This window comes from Canis lupus, chromosome 4 (genome assembly GCF_003254725.2).
Source record: "Canis lupus dingo isolate Sandy chromosome 4, ASM325472v2, whole genome shotgun sequence".
Classification (NCBI taxonomy): domain Eukaryota; kingdom Metazoa; phylum Chordata; class Mammalia; order Carnivora; family Canidae; genus Canis; species Canis lupus.
In genome coordinates, this window is record NC_064246.1 from 47,085,231 (window position 1) to 47,112,062 (window position 26,832).

The 26,832-nt window shown below is 35.8% G+C and overlaps 1 long non-coding RNA gene across 1 annotated transcript in view; it reads right to left on the reverse strand.

Annotated features, from left to right (window-relative positions):
* Positions 1-604: 604 nt before the first annotated feature.
* Positions 605-26,832, reverse strand: part of LOC112651835 (uncharacterized) — a 42,500-nt gene continuing 16,272 nt past the window's right edge. Inside the window, exon 3 of the long non-coding RNA XR_003131084.3 lies at positions 605-1,125. This is a non-coding gene — a long non-coding RNA (uncharacterized LOC112651835). The remainder of the gene's footprint in view (positions 1,126-26,832) is intronic.

The following is a 26,832-nucleotide window of genomic DNA, read 5'->3' on the forward strand; positions in this document are numbered from 1 at the left end:
AATACTAATTAACTTCCTTCAGCAATCTATATATTCTTAGACATATAAAATGGGTATTTTTGTCAATTTACTGCCTTTTTGCAGTATGCAAACTGAAGCAGAGCTCACATAATCAATTTCTTTTATTCTATCCACTTTCAGTGAATATGTGAATGTATCCTATAATTTCTAGAAGTCTTTATAATCTTAGTAATATTCTTCATAATATTAGACTATTTCTTATATTATTTTAAAAATAAGTTTCATGAAGACTTTATATTAAACCTGAATTACTCTCAAAAGTAAATAGGAAACATTGTTTGGGACATCACTATTGAAATTCTATAATTTTGATTTTTCTGTAACATTTTCAAAATATCAATATCATTGTATTCATTCCTTTTAATACTCATTATATCTACAATCTATTATGTGTCAGATACTTTGCTTGATTCTAGGCATACAAATATGAAGAAAGTTTTCTCTGTTTTAACAGAGCTATAAGCTCCACTGAATGAAGTGGACTAATTTTAAATACCATTTATTAAAATAGGAGGACCATGGATAAGGACATGAAAATGTGAAGACCTACAAGATAGCTCTACAATTGACTGATTACCTTCTGAGCACAAGGAAATGCTGGAATGATGAATGTTAGAAAAGTTAAAGCTAAAAAAAAATTTTAAATAAAAAAATAAAAAGTTGAAGCAGACCTTCAAAGACACAGTCTAAACTGGAATCCAGAGTCCTTTGCAATTGTTTGTGATAGATCTAACTAGTACAATTTTCTAGAGTCTCTTACCCATATTCAAGCAAGCTGAAAGCATATATGTGAGTATGTGTATGTGTTCATTATTATTTAGATTGCATTTTGGGATTTTAGTTGTTACGATAAAGCAAATGCTTTGTGTTAAACAAATGTTCATTAGGATAGCTAATACCTGTACACATTGTATAATACCCTATATGAAAGTGTTTATTTAAGCGAATTTTGAGGCAGTAGCAACTCCTTCCAATTTCTCTTGGCTCTGATATGAGGTCTTTTCATAGAACATTCCTGAAGACATTAAGGGGGCTAAAAAGCATTTGACTTAGGTTTTCTTAGTTGGCGTTCCTATGTAGCTGATGGTAACCATAATTCTGGCTCTGAAAAAGAAACAGTGAAGAAAAGAATAGAATATGACTTACTGAGTGCATAGAAAGAAAACAATTTTTATATTAGTTAAACGATATGACAAATGTACAAGTTCCTTTCTAAGAGTGAAGATATTATAGTTATAGAAAAGATGGTAAGAAAGTGCTGAGAATCTGGAGTCTACAATAGTTTTTACTCTGATTCCCTTTACAAGAATGGATTATTTTAAAGATTATTTTAATGAATCTTTTAGTGTACATTAAATTATTAAAATCTAACACATAATATTTTTATGGTACAAAATAGGGATTCATAAGTACAACAGTAATATTTCCCTTAACACATGAATCTGGTTGATTTTCCCAAATTGAGCCCCTCACAGAATGAATACTAATGTCATATTCAGTATGACACTATCAGTACTCTTGAAATTAAGGAATTCTTTATCTTTAGCCTTAACATCTCCCATATACCTCAAAGCACCCCTTGATGAAAGGCTCAATTTACAATTTTGTAAGCCTAATTTAAATGTGTTTTATTTTGTTGTTGTGTTCTATTGACATAGATAATAGCTGATTACAGAGCACATATGTGCTAGTGTGCATATAATTTTATGGAATTATAAGAATATTGATTCTGCATTATTGATTGAGATAACAGGTAAGAGATCTTTTTATGTGTGTTTCTCATAAAATCATACTCATTTAAACTGCTTTGATTATATATCCTGAAGATTAGCTAATGTCATAGTATATTTTTCTAAATCATGATTTTAGATAGTTGTACAGTATTTCAGCATATAAATATAACATAATTTATTTATTCAATTCTCTAAATTTTTAGATTACCTTTCAGATTTTTTGGATTTCATTCTTATAAATAATGATATAATGAACATCTTTACATATAAATTTCTTGTACGCATCTGATTATTTTATTAAGTTAAGGAACTATATTTAAAGGTAAGAACATTTGGATAGCAAAATGATTCTTGTCAAATAGCTCTCCAATATGGTTGTGCAAGTACAAGCACAATGTAGAAGTACACCATATCTAGGTTATTGTGTTTTCCATACTTTTATTAACAATATGTATTAAAAGCAAACTCGTACAACCACTGTTGAAAACAGTATGAAAGTCCCTCAAAAAGTTAAAAACAGAGGGGCATCTGAGAGGTTCAGTCAATCAAATGACTCTTGGTTTTGGCTCGGATCACAATCTCAGAGTCCTAGGATTAAGACCTTTGTCAGCTTCTGGCTCAGTGCAGTTTCCTTGTCCCTCTCCCTCTGCTCCTCCCCTCGTGCTCTCTCAAATAAATAAATAAATAAATAAGTAAATAATTTTTTAAAATATTAAAAATAAAACTACCCTAAGGTCTAATAATCACACTACAGGGTATTTACCCCAAATTACAAAAACACTAACTCAAAAGGACACATGCACCTCTGTATTTATAATAGTATTATTCACAATAGCCAAGTTATAGGAGCAACCCCAACTTTGGTTAATAGATGAATAGATAAAGATATGGTATATACACACACACACACACACACACACAATGGAATATTACTCAGCTATAAAAAGAATGAAATCTTGCCATTTGCAACATTGGGAGCTAGAGAGTATAATGCTAAGTGAAATAAGTCAGACAGAAAAAAACAAATACCATATGATTTCACTCATAGGTCGAATTAAGAAAAAAAACGAATAAGCAAAGGGATAAAAAGACTGAGAAAGACAAACCAAGAAACAGACTCTTAACTATAGAGAACAAACTGAATGTTACCAGAGGGGAGGAGGATGGGGGGATGGGTGAAAAAGGTGATGTTGATAAAGGAGCGCACTTGTGATGAGCACCAGGTATCGTACAGAACTGTTCAAACACTATATTATATTCTAAATCTAACATAACACTGTATGTTAACTTTACTGGAATTAAAATAAAGTAAAATAAAACAATAGGTATTAACATTTATAATTATCAATACGACAAGCAAAAGGTATAACTTTTAAATTATGCATTTTTTCAGCTCTAAAAATGTTGATAACTTTTTTATTTTTTGTGTGTTCTTTCACATCTTTACTTTGGGGTAGTTTTATCTTTTCACAATGTTCCTTAATTTGGAGGCACTAAATAACAAAACGGAAAAAGGAGACACTTTTACAAGTCAGGGAGAAATATATATTTTTCCAATTTACTATATGTATGTATTTGGGCTCACTGCAAGCATTCAATAAATTGCTGTCAATTTTTGGCCTTAAATGAAAACTTTAACACCTTTATCAAGTGATAATTAATAGCTGTAGGTCCAAACCTAATTCTAGTAAAATACTTACCACAGATTAAGCAATAAACATAGAGTTCATCTAAATGTAATTGAAACCACATATTTCTATGTATCTTTCAAAAGTACCTGAAGATATTATTTATAAAGCAAGATTAAATGTAGAATTAAATGACATTATTTAAATTAAAAAACATTTCCATTTTAACAAATATTTTCTTTCCTCTGAGAATAGAAGTGGCCATTTTAGCTTACTCATTGTGTGTTAAGAAAGAAGCTCATATCTGAGGGACACCTGGGTGTCTCAGCAGTTGAGTGTCTGCCTTTGGCTCAGGGCATGATCTTAGGATATGGGATCAAGTACCACGTCAGGCTCTTTGCAGGGAGCCTGCTTCTCCCTCGGCCTATGTCTCTGCCTCTCTCTCTCTCTCTCTCTCTCTCTCTGTGTGTGTATCTATCTCTCATGAATAAAATAAATAAAATCTTAAAAAAAAAGAAGCCCATATTAGAAGGAGAAAATTAATCTGTTAGAATATAGATTACATGATGCATTTCAAGTAAAGATATGACCTCTGAGTTTTACTCCAAGGATGGATGAGAAACCACTGAATGGTATTAACCATCCAGAGGATTCACATTAGCTGACTGGACTTTGGAAAGATCATACTCTGATCCCTGTCAGGAGAGTAGATTGTCAGGCTAAGTGAAAGCTGAGAGATAGTTTAAGAACTTACTACTAATGTCCAGAGAGAAATAGCAATAGAAATAAATAGCAATAACTTGGACCAGGATGGCAGCACTAGAAAAGGAAAAGGAGAGAAGTAAATATCTTAGTCCTAGTCAATCAGTCTTGTTGATGGGTTAAACATAATAGGAGAGAACTTCACAACAACTCCTATACATTTTTGGCTTAGCACTGATGATGTCATTTATGAAGATAGAAAAGACTCAGGAAAAAGTGAGTATGGAAGTGTGAATAGGTGTAGGTTAAGTGCTCATTTCCAAGAAGAAACAAAAATGGCTGTTGAGTTATTCTGAGTGCAAAGTCAGATACTATGATTCCAATAATATGGCAGATCTAAACAGGAATTTATAAATATTATCTTATATGGAAACAGGGTCTTTGCAGGTGTGGTTTAATTAAGAATTTTGTGGGGTGCCTGGGTGCTGCACTTGGTTAAGCATTCCACTCTTAGTTTCAGCTCAGGTTATGATCTCAGGATCCTGGGATATAGGCCCCCTTCAGGCTCTATGCTAGGCATGGGGTCTGCTTGGGATTCTCTCTCCCTCTCTCTCTGCCTCTCCTGATCATGCTCTCTCTCTAAAATAAATACATAATTTTTTTTTTAAATTTTGTGATGGGGAGATTTTAAATCATATATATCCTTAGGAAGGGGTAGGGGACAGAGGGAGATTACACATACATAGAAAGGAGAGGTGATGTGAAGATGGAGCTGACAGAGATTGAAAAGTGTTGGTCTTGGAGAGTAATGTGGCCACAATCAAGGAATGTCAGTAGTCATCAAAAGCAGAAAGAATTAAGGAAAAGATTCACCCCAAGAGCCTCCAGGGAGTATGGTCATGCTCACAGCTGGATTTCAGTCCAGTGATAATGATTTCAGACTTCCGGCCTTCAGAACTGTTAGAGAATAAATTCCTGTTGCTTTAAGTCATTGAAATGTGTTGTAATTGGTTATATCAGGCACAGGAAACAGAAACAGATTTTGATACTGAGAGTAGGGTGCTGCTGTAACAAATTCCTGAAAATAGGGAAGTGCCTTTGAGATCGAGTAATGGGTATAGGCTGGGATAATTTTAAGATACATGATAGAAAAAGCCTAGATTGCTTTGAACTAACTTTTGGTAGAATTATGGATGTTTAAGGCACTTTTAGTAAGGGCTCAAAAGAAAATTAAGCACATGTTATTGAAAATTGGAGGAAAGATGATCCTTATTACATAGCATCAGAAAGTCTAGCAGAAGTATGCCCTATCATATAGAAAGCAGAACTTATAAGCAATTAACTTGAATATTTTGCTGAGATGTCCTAGCTAAGTGTTTAAGCGTAGCCTCATTTCTTCTTATGGCTTATAGAAAATGTCAGGGAACAAGGAAAACTCAGGTAAGAAAGTAATAAGCAAAAATAAACCAGGGGTTTGATTTGGGAAATTCTCAGCCTCTTCTGATTGTAAAAGATTCTAAAATTATGAGATTTACTGTGAGGAAAATGAACTCTGAATATAAAGCTATGGGTATTGCTGGGCAACCATTGGCCACCGCCTCAAAACAATCAAAAGTTCAGAGTAGTCTCTCACAGAGGGCTCTTAAAGAGCATAAGCATGTGACTCATGGACCAATTCAATCATTTCAGCAGAAGCCACAAATAAAGATGGGATTATCCAGAAAAGATATATGGAGGGCTCTTGTCTATTGCTGGAAGTCCCTGTGACATAGAGGATCCTAGAGACCTACAAGATTTGAGAAATATTTACCAGCAGGAAACACTGCCATCTTTGCCTGAAAGCGACAAAGAGAAGATAACATGAAGGAAATTCAACTCCAGATATAAAACCAGAGATCCAAATGCCAGAGCCATGGGTATGAGTAAAGGCTAAATCTATGTATGCAGAGGCCAGAGTCGTGGGCCAAAAGGCAGAGCCTCAAAACACAGAAGATTATTCTTAGCCCTTGAAATCTAATGAACACTGCCTGTTTGGATCCTGAAATTGCTTTGGAGCTAGTGACTCATTTTTCCTTCAGTTTTACCCCTTTGGGATTGGGAATGTAGATAGCTGTTATTCTAGGCCTGCCCTACCACTGTACTTGAGAAATGGATAAGTTGATTCCTAGTTTCACAGATCTAGAAATTGAGAGGAATTTTGCCCCAGAATGGATCATATCTGGACTCTAATTCATTTCTAAATCAGATTATTTAGATGATGCATTTTAAGGCTTTTGAGTTCATAATATTTAGAAGAGATTTTACACTTGAGATGATCTTTCATGACTTGAGGCTTCTAAAAATGTTGGGATAGGATGGATATATTTGCATGTGGGATGAATTTGAACCTTTGTAGACCAGATGGTAGACTATGGTAGGCTAAATAATGTCCTCATCCAAAAGATAGCCATATCCTAATTCCTGGTGTCGTAAATGCTACCTTTTATAGCAAAAAGGGACTTTTGAGATTTAAGTAAATTAATTAATGGAGAAATTATTCTGGAGTTTCCATAATGGTCCTTCAGTGTAATCACAAGTGTTCTTATAAAAGAAAGACAGAGATGGGCAGCCCGGGTGGCTCAGCGGTTTGGCATCTGCCTTCAGCCCAGGGTATGATCCTGGAGACCCCGGATCAAGTCTCACATCAAGTTCCCTGCATGGAGCCTGCTTCTCACTCTGCCTGTGTCTCTGCCTCTCTCTCTCTCTCTCTCTCTCTCCTCACTCTCTCTCTCTCTCTCTGTGTCTCTCATGAATAAATAAATAAAATCTTAAAAAAAGAGAGAGAGACAGAGACAGAGATAAACTGGAGACTTAAGAGAGGAGGGGATCCCTGGGTGGTGCAGCGGTTTGGTGCCTGCGTTTGGCGCAGGGCGCGATCCTGGAGACCCGGGATCGAGTCCCACCTCGGGCTCCCGGTGCATGGAGCCTGCTTCTCCCTCTGCCTGTGTCTCTGCCTCTCTCTCTGTGACTATCATAAACAAATAAATTAATTAATTAAAAAAAAAAAGAGAGAGAGGAGACAATGTGACCATGGAGCAGAAATTAGAATGATGTAGCCACAAGAAAAGGAATGTTAACCATTAGTGGAAAATTGAAAAGGAGGAAACAAATTTTTCCCTACAGCTTCCAGTGGGAGGTGGCCCTGCTAAGATCTTGATTTCATCCCAGCAATACTAATTTTGAATTTTCTGACTTTCAAAACTGTGAAAGAATAAATCATTGATTTCAGCCACCCACTTGGTGGTTGAGAAATTAGGAGGAAAGTTTTTGGTTTTTTGTTTGTTTGTTTGTTTTGTGTGTGTGTGTGTGTGTGTGTGTTTAATAGAAATTAGGGAATAGAAGTCTTAGATTATCTGACAAATGAACACAAATTATTTACTCATGCTACTCTTCCTTCTTGCTTTCTATCATAATTCCAACAAATGTTTTGGTAGATGCCATGTAGGGACATCTGAAAAAGGGTTTTATTTGCCCCATGGAAGTTAACTGCAGCATTTAAAAGAAATATAACTCTATACTCAAATTTCTAAAGTAATATCAAATATAAATTTGATCACATTGTGACTACTTCTCTCCAGGTAAATAATTCTCAGTCTTCTATATAAAAGGATACATTTAGTCAAAGGAATTTGTTTGAATGAGACACAATCAATTCATCATAACAGCAAACTAATGTGCTAAAAAAAAAAAAAAGGCAATGTGTTTATGACTGGCACATCCACCCACTGGCATAGGAAGAAGTCTTGAAGTTGGTCAAATCATCATTTAAGTCATTTGGCTGACTGGCTAGACCCAAATTCCAGTAAACACATCCTTGGACTCCGTGCATAAGGCTTTAAAGACTTCCACTCCTGCTGGGAAAGCTGCAGGTCATTACCACATAAAACTGCCTCTGCTGTTACATATTTCAAATTAGTATTTTTTCTTCTCTCCCCTCCATCCGTTTCCAGACTATTGGTGCCCTTCCCACTGTGCATAAAATTAAGCATTAGATGGTTGCTTAGTAATCATGATGTGGTTTGTTTGTTTATTTTTGGAAGTGCATATAGGGGGTGCTTTTACAATTATCTTTATTCTCTGTAATTAATTTCCAGAGCATTAAATGTAAATTAGCCCTCTGTGTGAAGAGTCAATGCTATCACCTAAGCATGGAAAGAGGTTCAAATTTCCCAACTATGGGGAGAATTTTCTCTATCTCATTCTATTAACTCATTGTGGAGAGAAACACTAATGTTAAAAAAGAGAAAAGGAAAATTTTATGAAGGTAATCTTGCTTTCTCGGGCTTCATCTCTTCCCAAACTCATAATTGCTTTCTATAGCTTGTGGTGAATCCTTGGAGGACCAGCACAGGATGTTGCAGTACAAAGTAAGCTAAGATCCACATTTCCAATAGGTCAGAAAGCCCTAGCTTGATGACTATTAACCTCAGTGGTCAGTTTATTCAGAGCAGAGCATGGAGCAATTTCAAATGCACAATGAGCTCAGGTGCCTGAATGTGCTTAGAATTTCTTTGGCATTTTAAGGCCGACTTTAGCAATTTCCACATGAAATCCACATAGTAGAACATTATTGGAAAAGCAATGTGAAAATTTTAGTCACTATGCTGCCCTTTCCTTTAGGATGAACTGATGTGAATCACACACATTTAGTATGATTAATGTACAACATATCTTGTTGGAATATGTCATGTCACATACAAGTTTCTGTGGTAATCTTTTTGTTTTAATCACCAGTATTTCTTTTTTTTTTTTTAAAGATTTTATTTATTTATTTATGATAGACACATACACAGAGAGAGACAGAGAGAGGCAGGGACACAGGCAGAGGGAGAAGCAGGCTCCATGCAGGGAACTTGATGTGGGATTCGATCCCGAGACTCCAGGATCACGCCCTGGGGCAAAGGCAGGCGCTAACCCATTGAGCCACCCAGGGATCCCCCTAATCACTGTATTTCTGAATCTAAAATGGAACTGTCTACAGGAAGAATCCAAATTAGTTACTCCCCCACGTTTTTCTCTTGTCAATATACCAAATATGTTACTAAAATGTATATTTAGAAGAAGAGATAGCCTTAAATAATGTGAACATTTAAAGCCCACGTTTTTTTGCATTAGTCATGCGGCTAAGAGAACTCTTTGGTCTTGCTGGTAAACAAGTGTCAGCCTTACAATCCCAGGACCAGTTTCATAAAAGTATGTCACTCAAATGCTGTATTTATTTTACAGATATTTCTAATTCTATTCTAAGTGTTTTGTAACATTTTGATGCACAAATCAATACTGGAGTTCTGATAGAAGCTTATGGAAAAGAATCTTGTATCAATTCTCTGCCTTTTTACTTTGCTCTTACCTTTATCTGAATACATTTCAATTATAAAAATAACAGTAGGCCTATGGGGTGCCTGGGTGGCTCAGCAGTTGAGGATCTGCCTTTGGCTCAGGTCGTGATCCTAGGGTCTTGGGATTGAGTCCCACATCGAGCTCCCTGCAGGGAACCTGCTTGTCTCTCTGCCTGTGTCTCTGCCCCTCTCTGTGTGTCTCTCATGAATAAATAAATGAAATCTTAAAAAAAAAAATAATAGTAGGCCTAAAAATACAGCAAACATTACAAGTAAAAGATGACCTCTTTGTTTCCATGCATGCTTCTTCAAAATTCAGGTATATTGAGAGACAAGGTAGAAAGTGACTAATGAACTATAAAATATAGATTTCATATCTCTAGTTTGAAATGTGTTAAGATCTTATGTTCTGGATTGCAATATACTAGGATCCCTGTCCTGCGACTTGCTGACTATGTGTCATCAGGGCAATCATTTAACTTTCATAAACCTCAGTTACTTCATTCATTAGTAAAAGAGAAAGACAGTTATCTACTCCTCGGGTGGTTGTGAGGATTTATATTATGTGCTGTCTGGTACATAATAACTCAATAATTGATATCAGCCATTAACACTGATTTTCCATGGTACCTAGATAACTCTTGCATATGTTAAATTTAGATGTCACCTTAGAAATAATTTAGAACAGGAGACACAAGCCCAAATGTCTCTGAAGCCCAAGTGCGTAACATAAAAAGTAAAACAACTAGTGTGCAAAACAGACTGCCTGTTCTATCTAAAAATTAAAATACTCCCAACTCCCCCCTTCACCTTTATCCTCCTCCTCTAATATACATTGGTTAAAGAGAATACACAAAAAAGCCAAATTAGCCAACGGCTATTGGTATAGAGTCCCTGATTTAATTTCAACCCTCTCATCTCACAGAGCGTAAAATGGAGACATAGATAGATGGTCTTCCCCAAATCTGTATGTTTAATTAATGGCAAGAGTTCATTCATTTGCAGGGCAATATTCTTCACTATGAATAATCTGACCACATATACAAAATTTTATTTGTAATTTTAAAGAAAGAACTACTTTATATGCTGTATCTTTCTCTGAAGCCTACAACAAACTACTCCCCATAATTTTCCCAGAGTTAGGACATCTCTAACAGCAACTGGAGGCAGCAATCTAATAAACCTAAAGGAAAAAAAGTGGCCCTATTCTAAGATATTGTTTAGTGGGTCACTTGCTATTAACATCTTGGATGTATACAATGTATGGTTCTCAACTTCACTAAAGACTAAGGATGAAACATTTGCCTAACGATACTGTTTCAATCTGCTTTAATCACCAAGGACATATCTTTTGCTCAAAGTAACTTTGCCACTCAATTTACACGTTTAATGCAATCCCTATCAAAATACCATGGACTTTCTTCAGAGAGTTAGAACAAATTATCTTAAGATTTGTGTGGAATCAGAAAAGACCCCGAATAGCCAGGGGAATTTTAAAAAAGAAAACCATAGCTGGGGGCATCACAATGCCAGATTTCAGGTTGTACTACAAAGCTGTGGTCATCAAGACAGTGTGGTACTGGCACAAAAACAGACACATAGATCAGTGGAACAGAATAGAGAATCCAGAAGTGGACCCTGAACTTTATGGGCAACTAATATTCGATAAAGGAGGAAAGACTATCCACTGGAAGACAGACAGTCTCTTCAATAAACGGTGCTGGGAAAATTGGACATCCACATGCAGAAGAATGAAACTAGACCACTCTCTTTCACCATACACAAAGATAAACTCAAAATGGATGAAAGATCTAAATGTGAGACAAGAGTCCATCAAAATCCTAGAGGAGAACACAGGCAACACCCTTTGTGAACTCAGCCACAGTAACTTCTTGCAAGATACATCCAGAAGGCAAAAGAAACAAAAGCAAAAATGAACTATTGGGACTTCATCAGGATAAGAAGCTTTTGCACAAAGGATACAGTCAACAAAACTCAAAGACAACCTACAGAATGGGAGAAGATATTTGCAAATGACCTATCAGATAAAGGGCTAGTTTCCAAGATCTATAAAGAACTTATTAAACTCAACACCAAAGAAACAAACAATCCAATCATGAAATGGGCAAAAGACATGAAGAGAAATCTCACAGAGGAAGACATAGACATGGCCAACAGGCACATGAGAAAATGTTCTGCATCACTTGCCATCAGGGAAATACAAATCAAAACCACAATGAGATCTCACCTCACACCAGTGAGAATGGGGAAAATTAACAAGGCAGGAAACCACAAATGTTGGAGAGGATGCGGAGAAAAAGGGAACCCTCTTACACTGTTGGTGGGAATGTGAACTGGTGCAGCCACTCTGGAAAACTGTGTGGAGGTTCCTCAAACAGTTAAAAATAGACCTGCCCTACGACCCAGCAATTGCACTGTTGGGGATTTACCCCAAAGATACAGATGCAATGAAACGCCAGGACACCTGCACCCCGATGTTTCTAGCAGCAATGTCCACAATAGCCAAACTGTGGAAGGAGCCTCGGTGTCCATCAAAAGATGAATGGATAAAGAAGATGTGGTTTATGGATACAATGGAATATTCCTCAGCCATTAGAAACGACAAATACCCACCATTTGCTTCAACGTGGATGGAACTGGAGGGTATTATGCTGAGTGAAGTAAGTCAATCGGAGAAGGACAAACATTATATGTTCTCATTCATTTGGGGAATATAAATAATAGTGAAAGGGAATATAAGGGAAGGGAGAAGAAATGTGTGGGAAATATCAGAAAGGGAGACAGAACATAAAGACTGCTAACTCTGGGAAATGAACTAGGGGTGGTGGAAGGGGAGGAGGGCGGGGAGTGGGGGTGAATGGGTGATGGGCACTGAGGGGGGCACTTGACGGGATGAGCACTGGGTGTTATTCTGTATGTTGGTAAGTGGAACACCAATAAAAAATAAATTTATTAAAAAAAAAGTAACTTTGCCACTAGGTGGAAACCTTTAAAAGATGATGGCTGTTTCTTTTTCAACATTATCAGATTTAATGCTAACATGGATGTTAGAAAAAGTTTAAAATCTTTGTTTCCTTTAAATTAAAAAAGGGGGCTTTAAGAGGCTCTGAAACAATTGGAAATGTAGTTCAATTTAAGTCTAAGTTATCTTTAAAAGTATTTTTTTTGAAAGAAGCTATTCAGAACATAGATAAGCTAAATGTTTACAATGAAGTTTATTTCTAAAGCATTTGGAAAAGCCTTATTGCTTTTGTCTATTTTCCATATCTTTTGCTATGCCTTAATATGAGTTTATTTTGCACTTTCTAGTAACAATTTTATATAATAGTTGGCATATTTAAATTGTCCACATCTGCTTCAGAGATTCATTAGGCATTTACCTATATATTTATGTGATTTAGCACTTGGTACTCTATCTCATGAAATTGTCTGTTCATGCTCTGAGCTAGATTCAACTTTAGAGAAGCCAAAACAAGCACCCTTGGCTGTGGGTATAGATTATACTGCCATGATTTTAGCTAAAAGTCTGCTTTGCCCCATTATTAAAATGCAAATAAAACTTTTAAAAAGTTTTAAGCATATAAACATGTCCTTATGTATTCATATTCATCCACTCAGAACCTAAAGCTACTTGGATTTATTTCCTAACCAAAACATCAAAATCTCCATTTTTAAAGTTGAAATCCATTAAAACATTTTAGTTCCAGAAGCAGGAAATAGCTGACACAGATTCCAGAATAATTTCTTGGTATTATTTAGAACACACAGGAACATATATCTGTTACTGAAGCACATAAGCTAACTGTGGGGCTGGATTCTTACAACTTATTTGCAGAGGATTTGAGGGTAGCTGATCCTTATTCTCAGAGCCACACAACTAAAAGTATAAAGCTAATAGTTCATAATGTCTGAGTAGAATCTGGAGGAACAAGGGAGAATTTCCCCACAGTTTTGTGCAGCTAAGTGGTAGTATTCAGGAATGTTCTGGTCATTTCTGTCTAGCATCTGGCAATAACTTCTGCTGACAGCAAGGGAACAGATTTGATGGATCATATCGTATCTGGAATGGAAATGTTATTTTCCCTAACGTGCCCGGGTCCCTTTCAGGATGTCTGATAAAGCTTTATTTTGGGGATGGGTTATATAAGCTATCTTTAACTATCCATTAATCTAGTACCTATTTAAGGGAAATCTGTCATATTAAGTCCATGTGAGAATATTGATTTAAATAGCCAAATGAAGGAGAAATTTGAATTGTGTTTGATTTTAGAATTATGCTATTTTAGAATGACAAGGATTTTTTTAATTAAATGCAAATTAGGGCAGCCCGGGTGGCTCAGCGGTTTAGCACTGCCTTCGGCTCAGGGCGTGATCCTGGACACCCAGGATCGAGTCCCACGTCAGGCTCCCTGCATGGAGCCTGCTTCTCTCTCTGCCTCTCTCTCTTTGTCTCATGGGTGAATAAATAGAATTTTAAAAAATTAAATGCAAATTATTTTATTTTTCTAAATGATAGGAGATCTACAAAATTCAAATTGTTTTCACAAAATTCAGAATTAGAACCTAGTTCTTTTGAATCTTAATCTAGAGACCATTCCAGTGTACCTAAATACTTCACCCCATTTGGTTTCTGTGATTTATATGCAAGACCATTTCAAACCTAGTTGCATACAACAAAATGCTGCACACAAAAACTATTTTGCTAGAGCAATTTATAAAATGTTGTTTGTATCTACTAAAGTTTTAATGTATTATTTTGCCCAGAAGTATTATCATTTTAGAAGAAAAAAAAAAGAAACGGAGCTTCAATTTAATGGGAAGTTTTTAGATAGATCAAAGATGGCGAAAGTTATTTTAGGTGAAAGACCTTCCTAGAACCTCTAAGATGATGCCATACTTACGAATGTCTACTCTACAATCCTGATCATTCCAATGTATTTTTACTGTTGTTTAACTTGCTACCATCATATGAATACCCTTTTTCATATACGCTTTTGATTGTGATAAGGTACCAATGATTAAATGTTTATGTTGTAAGCACCGCATTTAATCATCACAGTCAATCTTCCTTCCTGGGAAGCAGATGCCATTATTCCTATGTAAGATATGGAAACATCAATAAAGAAGGTAAATTGGCTAAAGTCATTCATCTACTCTGCAGTAGAACCAGGGCTCAAAACAATTTCTATCTAATTCCACAGCAAATGTACTTTATGATATCATGCTTTATGAAGTCCAGAATGATCAGGATCAAACAAAACAAAACAAAACAAAGCAAAAATACCTATATGGAGCCAGAACACAAGTAAGCTTGACATTCCCACTGCTTACTGATTTGATGTATGCCTTTAGAAGATTTCTATCAAAGTTTAAATATTTCATTGGCATTAGACACACAATAGTCAACACCTTGGACAAACAATGCTATATTTTTCCTAACACCTTATAAAATAAAACTACTACATACTGTTTCTGGAGGAGCAGTTTGGTTTTCACACGTAGCTCTGTTAACATTAAATCCCTTGTTTGTCCTAAGAGAAATTTCCAAAAGAATGGTGCATTCCCAGAAAAACAGTACTTTAACAGGGCAGTCAGGAACACACTTCAAAAAGGGCTGTGGTACTTCCGGCACCTCTAGCATAAGTGATGACCCCCTGACCCCATGCTCACCTAGGGACCCAGGTGTCATGGAGATGACTTGATGGATATCCCTGGTGTCAAACTCAGAATCTGCAGTTTGCATGTCGTACTTTTTCTGGTCTTTGGCCACCAACATGCTCACTGTGAATACAGATGACATCTTGAAAGTGAAGAAATCCTCAGAAAACTTTGGATACAAAAGTTAAAAGGTTCTTCATTTGTATGATGATGAAGGTGGGAGATTGACTGGGATAAGTCCATGGCATTCTCGATGTCAGTAGCCATACAGGGTTCTAGGTCTCGTCCTAAAGTCATTACACTGGCCCCTTAGCCATCTGGCCACCAGCCAGGCACAAAAACAAAGGGCTTCCTTAGCCACAGGAATGCAGCAGCACTTAGGCCACACAGTGTATACTGGCTCTTCTGGGCACTTGAGCCACACCGTGCAATACTGGCTTTCTCTACTTCCTCCTCCGCCTCTTCTGCATGTTCAGCAATGCTTTACCTGCCTCTGCTTGTTATTATTCTTTCTCCTTCTTTTTCTTTTTCTTTTCCTTTTTCCTTTTCTCCTCCTCCTCCTCCTCCTTCTTCTTCTTCTTCTTCTTCCTTCTTCTTCTTCTTCTTCTTCTTCTTCTTCTTCTTCTTCTTCTTCTTCTTCTTCTTCTTCTTCTTCTACTACTACTCTTTCTCCCCTAAATTAATTTTGCTTGGATTGTTGTCTTGTTTATAAAATTAAAATCACCCAGGGGAAAAAAAGCATTTTATTCTTCAAAATAGTATTTGATCTACAAGATTTACATGATAAAATTTACAAAAAGCTGATGTAAGAAATCAAAGAAAAAGCTTGCAAGAAAATAAAGAGAAAAATACCATCTTTATGTATTGAAATACAACATAGCAAAGATGTTGATTCTAAGATTTATCTGGAAAGGCACAAACCTTAGTATAGGTAAACAATTTTGGGAAAAGAAAAGAATAATGTCAGAGGAATCACTCAATCTTATATTAGGGTCTACTATATGGCTACATGAATCAAGTTAACAAGTATGGTGGAGGAATAGACACAAGGATCAAAGGCAGAAAATAGAGAATAGAAACAGGCCCAAACAAATGGGCCTAACTGATTTTGGACAATAGATCAACAGCAATTCAACAGAGGAAGGATGGCCTTTTTTGACAAATGGTGCTGGAACAATTAGACATCTATAGATAATCAACAACCAGCCTCAATCTAAGTTTCACACTTTATACAAAAATTAAGTAAAAATGTAAAAATATAAAACTATAAAACTTTTAGAAAAAATAGGAGAAAATCCTTGGGATCTAGGGCTAGAGAGAAAGTTCTTAGATTTAACATCAAACCATTACGCTTAAAAGGAAAAATAAATAAATTGAACCTCTTCAAAATTAAAGTTTTTGTTCTGCAAGAGACCATATTAAAAGGCTGCAAAAACAGTCTCTCTTTTACACACACACACATACACACACACACACACACACTAAAGACAGAAGGACAAGAAACAGACTGGGAGAAAATATTTGCAATTCATTTATCCAAGAAAAGACTATTGTTTAGAGTATATAAAGATTTCCCAAAACTCTGTAGTAAAAAAGAAAGAAAAAGAAAAAAAGAAAGGAGCAAAAGACATGAACAATGAAGAGATATTTCACCAAAGATGATGGCAGATAAACACACTAAAAGGTATTCAAATTTATTTGCTATTGGGGAAACATAAATTAAAACTACACTGAGATATTATATTTCAGAATGTTTAAAATAAAGAGTAAGACCAAATCCTGGGGAGAATGAAGAGACACTAGATCACTCATAGGTTACTGATAAGGTTGTAAAGTGCCAGCCATTTTGGCTAATAATTTAGAAGGAGTTGAAATATAATTGGCAGTCTCTTACTAAATTAAATATGTAGCTATCATATGATCCAGCAATTGTACACTTGAGAATTTATCTCAGAAAAATGAAAGTTGTTTTGATGCTAAAACCTGTGCATGAATGTTCCCATCACCTTCATTCATAATAGCCCCAAACTAGAAACAACCCAGACGTTCTCTAAATGGTAAATGGCTCAAAAAACTGTTTTACCACCATACCAATAAAAGAGAATAAACTACCAATACACAGAACAATTTGGACTTTCCAAGCAATTATGCTGAGTGGGAAAAAAAAGGGCCAATCCCAAAGATTACATGCTGTAGGACATACATGCTGTATGACCCCATTCATATAACATTATGGAAATGACAATATAATAGAAATGGAGAACAAATTAGTGGTTGTCAGGCATGAGAGATAAAGTGGAGAGGTATGAGCAGGAATGTAGGACTGGCTATAAAAGGCCACCAGAAGGGATTGTGGTTGTGCACCTGGGTGGCTTAGTTGGTTAAGCATCTGCCTTCACCTCAGATCACGATCCCAAGGTTCAGGGATGGATCTCTGCACTCAGGTGCCTCTTTCTGTATTTTTTTCTTATAATTGCACATGAATATACAAATATCTCAAAATAAAAAAGTTTAGTTTAAAAAATTATTTTTCTGCTCAAAAGTAAAGCTATTAAATGCTATCATTGATAAAAACATAAAATGTGTCTATATAATTTTTTAAGGTTTTATTTATTTATTTGAGAGAGAGAGACAGAGATAGCCTTAGAGAGCACAAGTGAGGAGGAGAGGGAGAAGCAGACTCTGAGCTGAGGGCAGAAACTTAACCTACTGAGCCACCCAGGTGCCTCTATCCAGTATGTTTAATTAAGAACTAAAATACCTTTTTTATTCATTTATTTTAATCATTTTTATTATATTTAAAATTGTAGAGGCATAATATTTAGTAAACTAAGAACACTTATAAATAATTGAGAACTCCCTGCTTAGCAGGGAGTCTGTTTCTCCCTCTGCACCCCACCCCCAACTGATCTTCTCTCTCTTGCTCATTGTCTCTCTCTCAAATAAATAAAAAATAAATAAATAAATAAATAAAATATTTTAAAAATCAATAGTTGAGAACTCGAAAGAAATAGACCTGAAATTGTAGCAAAAATTCACTTTTTATTAGTTCTATGTCCTTAGGTAATTGGTTGGCATCTAACAGATTTTCAAATATTTGAGGAGGAAGTTGAGAATGAGAAGGAAATAACAGTGGGGGTGGCGGTAATTATAGTGATAATGTTAGTGGTAGGGGTGGCAATGGCCATGTATTAAATTTTGGTATTAGGGATGTAGGTTTTATTTTGGAAATCAAACCTTTTTTGTGTATGGTAATGAGGTGACTAGAGTCTAGAATTAAGATTCTAATTGTATTTTTATTGTTATTTTATTTACAAGTGTTCTTCACTTTGAAATATACTTCATGATCTTTCCTTAAAATAGAAGTGTTTTGTGATATTTGTATATTTTTGTTTTATTCTTAAGGTACCTTGTAAAACTAATTGCACTTCTGACTACTAACTCAGCTTCAGTCTTAGTGGTATCTTTGCTATTTTCTCTTTTCCCAACTCTCTTAAAATATCATATGGCTATGCTGAGGTCTCTTTAAAATATTGACCAATTTTTATGAATTAAAATTTCTTTTTTTAATTTAATTTTCTTTATTTTTTTAAAAGACTTTTTTATTTATTCATTAGAGACAGAGAGATAGAGAGGTGGAGACAGGCAGAGGGAGAACCAGGCTTCAGTCAGTGAGCCTGATGTGGGACTTGATCCCAGGACTCCAGGAATGATCCCTGGGCTGAAGGCAGGTGCCAAACTGCTGAGCCACTCAGGATCCCTGATTTAAAATGTCAAGAAAGCAATAGAAAGTCAATTAACCCATAGAATATGTGTGTATATAATGACTCTCAGGAAACTATGTCTTTTTAACATGTATTGCCAATCTCTATTGAAGGATCCAACTTCCCTTAGAGGAAGAAACAATAACGATTATAATTTTATAATCTTGGACAAACTAGACATGTTTGCTTTAATGTGTTTAAAAATGTAAAACAAACATTGTGTATTTGGAAATAACTTTTTTTTGAAGTAGGGTAATAGTACAATATTTTTTCTTTTTCACACAGTCATTGCCACACAAACCTCCAGTACCAAAGCGTTTTTTACATTGTATGCTAATTGAGAATTCTCAGTCTATCAAAGTGACAGAAGTGTTCTGAGTTCATATTAATTATAGCAAAATTATACCTAGAGGTAAACTTATCCTTTTTATTAGTGTCTGATTTTCACCTGCTGCATTGTTCTGGTATCTGAGACATGAACCAACACATGATGTGTTGTAAATTTGGTTTGCAAATATGCACCTAAGGTGGGAAACTCAGCAAGGTTTGATAAACTGTTTTCTCTTTAAACATAAATTTCATGGTGGTATTTAGTACAACGTGAAATGTCTATAAGGTGCCCTTGAGCAGGAACTCTTTGTTAACAAGCTATCAAGCTTAACTGGGATAACCTGTAGGAAATCTTCACTAAACAAACACAAGCCAGTCATTCTCAGGAGATGCTTGCATGTATCAGCATGACACAGTCATCGTCATCTTTAAAAACTAATCCCTAAACTACTGCTGGTTGTATTCCGATTGTTGTGCGTCAGCTCAAATTTTCTAAAACATCCCGTTGTCTTCCTAGTATAAATCCCATTTTCTTACACCTGTTAGGATTTTTTTTCTTTTATGCAAAAACTAGTCTCCCTTGAATTTAATTTAAAAGCTGTGTGCTCTCCAAGTTCAATAGTTTGAAATGGTAGAAAAACATGCAGTAATTTTCAGCTAACTTTCAATAAACTCTGAATGATAGAAGCATGCTGAGTTGAAGGCTATATGAAACATGAGAAGAATATTGATCATTTATCTGTTATCTGGCTTTTCCAGCAATTCTTGGGAAGCTTGTTGCTTAGGTAGAAGCAGGGTGGCAGTAGGAGCCCTATTTTTGAGTGAAGGTTTGGTGAAATGCTGACCTCTCTTCTCTTTTCTGAACATCATTAAAAAGTCCATGAAAGTGGAGTCTCCTCCACTTTCAGCTGCCCTAGGAGAGTACCCTTCAGGGGATGACTCTGCTTGACAAAAATCATTAATCAATGTTAAAAGTATCAGTTTCTGCTGCTCCTGACCCTAGTGTATAGTCTATGGAATTGCCCACTTGGAAGGTGTCTGGGTTTCTAATTAACACATGCACATGTTCTGGAGGGTGGATGCCTTTTGATGGTCGCCCTTGCAGTTCTTCAAAGTGATTGTCATATGTATCACATTGACTATAATCTAATTCCAAGCATCACAAGTATCTTCGATTTAGTGCTACTTTTACTTGATGCAGATACAGATAGGAAACCTGATTTTATTTGTATTGGTTATATAGATCTACATACTTCAGAATAGATATTATGTAGGAAAATCAAATATTTTTAAAATACTTTGGTACAGTTGTCTATTTTCTTGTAAAAAATGTATAGCTTTGTACCTTAAGGAAATTAAATACAATATGTTTAATTTTGTTTACTTCTTTTACAAAACTGAAATGTGACTAAATCAGATAGCCCTTTATTGTGAGAAATAGTCATTATTCTTCATATTGGGAAGAATACTTTAATGAACATTAACATAAATAAATATTTGCATTACCTTCATATTATAGTAAGTCATCATAGATTCACATTACAAAAATATCATGGCCTAAGATCATATTCTAACATGTTCTTGGAGGCTAAAGAAATATTAAAGTAGGATGTTTATATAAAGAATTTACATTACAAATACAATTTACATATTTGGGGTCATTTAGAATCCTTTAAATATGCTTTTAAAAAATAAGTAATTATGCTCTTAAGTTACAAGATTGTCAAATTTCTAAGTTGAAAGCTAGAATTTCTAACTATGTCAATGAAAGCTTAGTACTTATCCAGGTGGCTGAGTTTTCTGATAATGGTCTAAGAGAAAATAATGTTTCATTATTTTACTTTATTTTTAAAAAGATTTTATTTATTTATTCATGACAGACAGAGAGAGAGAGGCAGAGACATGGGCAGAGGGAGAAGCAGGCTCTCCGCAGTAAACCTGATGCCTGACTCCATCCCCGGATGCTGGGAGCATGACCTGAGCCAAAGGCAGATGTTCAACCACTGGGACACTCAGGCATCTTGAGTTTTAAATAATGTTTAAAATATCTGTAGATTTTTTTAGGCTCAAGATATTAAATAAATTTTTAATATCCATATTAATCCTGTAATTTAGGGAAAATATGAAAAATATCAAACCAAAGTTATATTAATGTTACACATTTTAGAAAAATAGCCAATAGTAAATAGAGTTGCTTGGACCTTGGACATGTTGATCTTTAAAATTTATAGAAAGTTTATAGAAAATTAAAATGTCACTTAAATAATAAATACCTTTCTCAACCTTAATCTATTATTCAGATAAGATTTGGACAGTCATTTTTGTCATAGCAATACCTCACTAATTCTAATCTGACTTTAATATTTTCCCTAAGAAAAAACCTCATTGTTTAAAGAATGCAAGAAATATTATTTTCCAAAGTCTCAATCACAGCCATAATGCCCCAGCTATGGGAAGATGAGAGTGAAATATTCAATGTAAGGCAAAAGTGCAATAATTTTTTTTAATTGCAGTTGGATATACACCATTTTTGCAAAATGAATTGTAGTAAAGCTTGGCTGGTCAAAAAAATTACTTATAGGAAATATCTTTGTGTAGAATTGTACATAAAACATTAGCCAAAATATGTATTATGCTAATAATTATAATATTGTCCATATATTAGGTTAAGAAATCTAATAGACTATTTCTAGACTGCAAAGAGCTATAGTATACTTTTTTTCAAAGTTAACAAGTACCTCATTTGGGAACTAGATCCTTGACTTGCTCTGACTTTGGGTTCTATTTAGAACCATAAGGTTTGCTTAATACCAACTTTTTCAGAAATTTCCTGTAATCTAGCAGAGCAGGTATTTAGGGGCAGATGATTCACACAATAAATATTTATTGAACTCTTTCTATACAACTGGTATCAGGCAGTTGGTCCAGGGGTGGAATTAAATATGTAGAAGAAAGATTTGTCCTTCCTTAATGGAGTTTCCATTTTAATGTAGAAGTCGGCCTTAAATAATCATACAAATAACATTTATCGTATTTTTAAATTATATATACAAACTAAAACTGGAGAATATATGAGAGAAGATAATAGAAACATTGATATTGATATGGAGCTAGGGATGCATTGATATGCCAGCTGGAGTCTGGACAAGGGCATTTCAAGAAAAGGGAATGACTGCATGAGTTTCTTGAGGCAGGGAAGAGCTATGTCCATTTGAAAGCCCAAGAGCAGAATCAGTCATTGGAAGTGGAATCCCTCTCATTCTGTAGGTTGTCTTTTAGTTTTGTTGAATGTATCCTTTGCTATGCAAAAGCTTCTTATCTTGATGAAGTCCCAATAGTTCATTTTTGCTTTTGTTTCTTTTGCCTTTGTGGATGTATCTTGCAAGAAGTTACTGTGGCTGAGTTCACAAAGGGTGTTGCCTGTGTTCTCCTCTAGGATTTTGATGGACTCTTGTCTCACATTTAGATCTTTCATCCATTTTGAGTTTATCTTTGTGTATGGTGAAAGAGAGTGGTCTAGTTTCATTCTTCTGCATGTGGATGTCCAATTTTCCCAGCACCATTTATTGAAGAGACTGTCTGTCTTCCAGTGGATAGTCTTTCCTCCTTTATCGAATATTAGTTGACATAAAGTTCAGGGTCCACTTCTGGGTTCTCTATTCTGTTCCATTGATCTATATGTCTGTTTTTGTGCCAGTACCACACTGTCTTGATGACCACAGCTTTGCAGTACAACCTGAAATCTGGCATTGTGATGCCCCCAGCTATGGTTTTCTTTTTTAAAATTCCCCTGGCTATTCGGGGTCTTTTCTGATTCCACACAAATCTTAAAATAATTTGTTCTAACTCTCTGAAGACAGTCCATGGTATTTTGATAGGGATTGCATTAAATGTGTATATTGCCCTGGGTAACATTGACGTTTTCACAATATTAATTATGCCAATCCATGAGCATGGAATATTTTTCCATCTCTTTGTGTCTTCTTCAATTTCTTTCAGAAGTGTTCTGTAGTTTTTAGGGTATAGATCCTTTACCTCTTTGGTGAGGTTTATTCCTAGGTATCTTATGCTTTTGGGTGCAATTGTAAATGGGATTGACTCCTTAATTTCTCTTTCTTCAGTCTCATTGTTAGTGTATAGAAATGCTACTGATTTCTGGGCACTGATTTTGTATCCTGCCACACTACCAAATTGCTGTATGAGTTCTAGCAATCTTGGGGTGGAGGCTTTTGGGTTTCTATGTAGAGTATCATGTCATCGGCGAAGAGGGAGAGTTTGACTTCTTCTTTGCCAATTTGAATGCCTTTAATGTCTTTTTGTTGTCTGATTGCTGAGGTTAGGACTTCCAGTACTATGTTGAATAGCAGTGGTGAGAGTGGACATCCCTGTCTTGTTCCTGATCTTAGGGGAAAGGCTCCCAGTGCTTCCCCATTGAGAATGATATTTGCTGTGGGCTTTTCGTAGATGGCTTTTAAGATGTTGAGGAATGTTCCCTCTATCCGTACACTCTGGAGAGTTTTGATCAGGAATAGATGCTGTATTTTGTCAAATGTTTCTCTGCATCTAATGAGAGGATCATATGGTTCTTGGTTTTTCTCTTGCTGATATGATGAATCACATTGATTGTTTTACGAGTGTTGAACCAGCCTTGTGTTCTGGGGATAAATCCTACTTGTTCATGGTGAATAATTTTCTTAATGTATTGTTGGATCCTATTGGCTAGATTCTTGTTGAGAATTTTTGCATCCATGTTCATCAGGAATATTGGTCTGAAATTCTCCTTTTTGGTGGGGTCTTTGTCTGGTTTTGGAATTAAGGTGATGCTGTGCTGGCCTCATAGAACGAATTTGGAAGTACTCCATCTCTTTCTATCTTTCCAAACAGCTTTAGTAGAATAGGTATGGTTTCTTCTTTAAACGTTTGATAGAATTCCCCTGGGAAGCCATCTGGCCCTGGACTTTTGTGTCTTGGGAGGTTTTTGATGACTGCTTCAATTTCCTCCCTGGTTATTGGCCTGTTTCAGGTTTTCTATTTCTTCCTGCCCCAGTTTTGGTAGTTTGTGGCTTTCCAGGAATGAGTCCATTTCTTCTAGATTGCCTAATGTATTGGCGTATAGCTGTTGACAATGTGTTTTTAAAATTGTTTGTATTTCCTTGGTGTTGGTAGTGATCTCTCCTTTCTCATTCATGATTTTATTAATTTGAGTCTTCTCTCTCTTTTTTTTAATAAGGCTGGCTAATGGTTTATCTATCTTATCAATTCTTTCAAAGAACCAACTCCTGGTTCTGCTGATCTGTTCCACAGTTCTCATCTCGATTTCATTGAGTCCTGCTTGAATCTTTATTAACTCTCTTCTTCTGCTGGGTGTAGGATCTATTTGCTGTTTTTTCTCTAGCTCCTTTATGTGTAAGAATGGGAGAAGATATTTGCAAATGATGTATCAGAAAAAGGGGTAGTTTCCAAGGTCTATAAAGAACTTATTAAACCCAACACCAAAGAAACAAACAATCCAATCATGAAATGGGCAAAAGACATGAAGAGTAATCTCACAGAGGAAGACATAGACATGGCCAACATGCACATGAGAAAATGCTCTGCATCACTTGCCATCAGGGAAATACAAATCCAAACCACAATGAGATACCACCTCACACCAGTGAGAATGGGGAAAATTAACAAGGCAGGAAACCACAAATGTTGGAGGGGATGTGGAGAAAAGGGAATCCTCTTACACTGTTGGTGGGAATGTGAACTGGATCAGCCACTCTGGAAAACTGTGTGGAGGTTCCTCAAAGAGTTAAAAATAGACCTACCCTACGACCCAGCAATTGCACTGTTGGGGATTTACCCCAAAGATACAGATGCAATGAAACGCCAGGACACCTGCACCCCGATGTTTCTAGCAGCAATGTCCACAATAGCCAAACTGTGGAAGGAGCCTCGGAGTCCATCGAAAGATGAATGGATAAAGAAGATGTGGTTATGTATACAGTGGAATATTACTCAGCCATTAGAAATGACAAATACCCACCATTTGCTTCAACGTGGATGGAACTGGAAGGTATTATGCTGAGTGAAGTAAGTCAATCGGAGAAGGACAAACATTATATGTTCTCATTCATTTGGGGAATATAAATAATAGTGAAAGGGAATATAAGGTAAGGGAGAAGAAATGTGTGGGAAATATCAGAAAGGGAGACAGAACATAAAGACTCCTAACTCTGGGAAACAAACTAGGGGTGGTGGAAGGGGAGGAGGGCGGGGGGTGGGGGTGAATGGGTGATGGGCACTGAGGGGGGCACTTGACGGGATGAGCACTGGGTGTTATTCTGTATGTTGGTAAGTTGAACACCAATAAAAAATAAATTTATTAAAAACAACAACAACAACAACAAAAAGGAAGTGGGATCCCTCATAAGAGGGATGAGGCTAATGTGTTACAAAAGTTAGAACATGGCCAGGTGTTACAGAGCCTATTCTCCAAGTGTAGTGGAGGCCATCAGAAGGTTATGAGTAAAGACTCAGTGCAACTGGATTAATATGTTACAATTCTGCACTATTCAATTAAATTAGCTATAGCGAGTTTCACCATTCTTCCTGAGTCCTATGAAGGGCAAACCTAAGATACACATGCAAAAGGAAGGGAAATAAAGTTTATAAGTATCATTTGGGTTATTAGAAGTTAGAACAGAGCTGGTGAATCATCATTTCCAACCCTAGGGGTTGGGAGATAGGCAGGGATTTTGCATCTGAGATATTGTTTTTTAAAAAATAGTATTTTTCCACAATAATGATTGTATTTGCATGGTGATACTTTACCTTGCTGCACCAGTCTGCATCACTTACATATACATTTCAATTAAAAATTTAGCCTACAAACTGATGTTTTAAACTGGTATTTTAGACTTTAATTCTTAAGGTTAGAATAAAGCATCTTTCCAATAAGTCTTCCCTGTTGCCATGGGGAAAAAAACTGCAATATTATAAATAAACAAACAACCTGGGAGCTCATGCTTCTAAACAGATTGAAGACAGATGCTAACATGTCAGCAAAATCAGAGTACATATCCAACATCATTCTGTATATCAAATGTTTACATAGATGTCATTTAAATGAGATTCTCATTATATTAAATGAATATACAGCATCATTTCTCAGTACATGGCAAGCAATAGAAAACCAAGTATTTTCTATTCAAACTCTTTTATCTTGAATGAGATTACAGTCTTTTGGTTATCCAGTACTCATAGGAGCACTTAACCTGAAAATTCAGTTTCTGTAAGATACCAGTTTGCTACAAGACATAGCTTTCCAAATTTAATGTACAGAAAGTCATGTTTCAGTTACCTTCAAAAGTATCTTTCTAATTGGTATTATTTCAATAAATTTTTGATATCATAAATAGCATAGCTTAACTATATTTGAGACATATATTTAATTAAAATGGTCATTCTTGGGGTGCCTCAGTGCCTCAGTCTGTTAAGCTCAGTTGGTTAAGAGTTCAGTTCAGGTCATGATTTTAGAGTCCTGGGATCCATTGGCCTGCATCTGGCTCCCTGCTTATCAGGGAGTCTGTTTTTCCCAAAGCCACTTCCC